We start from the raw sequence: 1,545 nt of genomic DNA on the forward strand, positions 1-1,545 counted from the left end.
CTCGACTTATCATTTTATTACTTGTACGACCACGTATACTTGCGTGTGCATTTGGGAGCAACAAGTTTTTGGCGTCGTTACCGATGAACTTGAATATTGACTACTTTCTAGTTTTTTCTTTTTTGTTTATTTCGTTAAGTCTAACGTTACTTGATAGTTGCTCTGATCATAGGAACTTTGATTGAATGCGCAGGGTCAGAATTCTGGACCGACTTCAAGGCTTTGACCCCGAACCTGAGAGAACATTTCATAGGAGGTTGAGGGAAGCAAGGGACATATATAATATTCAGGCACTTGTTCAATTTTCTATGAACATGGCAGAGGAATATATGGTTGTTCAAGAGGTGGAAATGCCCAACATTGCTAATGTCACCTCCAGCATAGTGAAGCCCAGAATCACTGGGCACTTTGAGCTGAAACAGAGCATGATCCAGCTACTTCATACGAATGGGCAGTTTATGGGTCTTCCACATGAGGATCCACAACAACATATCCTGAACTTCTTAGAGATTAGTGATACTTATATCACTAACGGGGTCACTCCAGACTATGTGAGGCTCACACTTTTTCCATTCTCTCTATTGGGCGAAGCAAAGCGATGGCTGAAGGCAGAACCAGCTAATTCTATTCCATCATGGAATGATTTGGCAAGGAAATTTCTGGCAAGTTTCTTCCCTTCAGGCAAAACTGCAAAGATCAGAAGTGAGATAGTTGCCTTCAAACAGAAAGCATGAGAGTCTTTATACTCAGCTTGGGAGAGGTTCAAGGGGTTACTCAGAGACTGTCCTCATCACAATCAGACAAACAAAGTGTTAGCTCACACTTTCATAGAAGGGCTACATCCTGAAACAAAAATTGTGGTAGATGCTGCAGCTGGAAGTCAAGTGTTGGAGAAAAGCTTTGATGAGATATATACATTATTGAACAAATTCTCCAAAAGCAATCCGGATTGGCAAGGAGAGATGGGCAGACACACAGTGCAAAAGTCTGCAGGGGTTCTCGAGTTAGATGTCGTCTCGGCATTATCAGCGCAGATTTCCACATTGACCAACCAAGTCAATCAGATGACCTTGGTTATTAACAAGCAACAAGCCCAGCCAGTGCAACAAGTTCAAATATTTTGTGAAGTCTGTGGAGAAGGTCACATGAGCAATCTGTGCCCAGCAAATCTAGAGTCTATATATTTTGTGGGTAATGCAAATCGAGGCCAGACAAATTAGTATGGGGACACTTACAATCCCAATTGGAGGAACCACCCAAACTTCTCTTAGGGTGGAAACCAAGGTGCTCAGAATCAATACCGACCACAAGCACCTCAATAACAATATAGACCACCTCAGGCTGAACAATATGCAAACTCGATGAGTCACCTCGAGGAGATGATGAAAAGATTAATGGCTGACCAGCAAGCCCAAACAACAGAGATGATAAAAAAAAATTAATGGCTGACCAGCAGGCCCAAGAAGCAGCGATGGGAAATTTGGAGCGACAAATGGGGCAACTTGTTAGTGCCCAAGATAATCGGGCAGTTGGGGCTCTTCCTAG

General features: G+C 42.9%; 1 non-coding gene across 1 annotated transcript; it reads right to left on the reverse strand.

Moving 5' to 3' along the window:
• Positions 1 to 692: 692 nt before the first annotated feature.
• On the reverse strand, positions 693 to 797 carry LOC117278735 (small nucleolar RNA R71). Its single transcript, XR_004509082.1, has one exon. It is a non-coding gene; the product is annotated as a small nucleolar RNA R71 (small nucleolar RNA).
• Positions 798 to 1,545: the final 748 nt, after the last annotated feature.

Source organism: Nicotiana tomentosiformis, chromosome 1 (genome assembly GCF_000390325.3).
Source record: "Nicotiana tomentosiformis chromosome 1, ASM39032v3, whole genome shotgun sequence".
Taxonomy (NCBI): domain Eukaryota; kingdom Viridiplantae; phylum Streptophyta; class Magnoliopsida; order Solanales; family Solanaceae; genus Nicotiana; species Nicotiana tomentosiformis.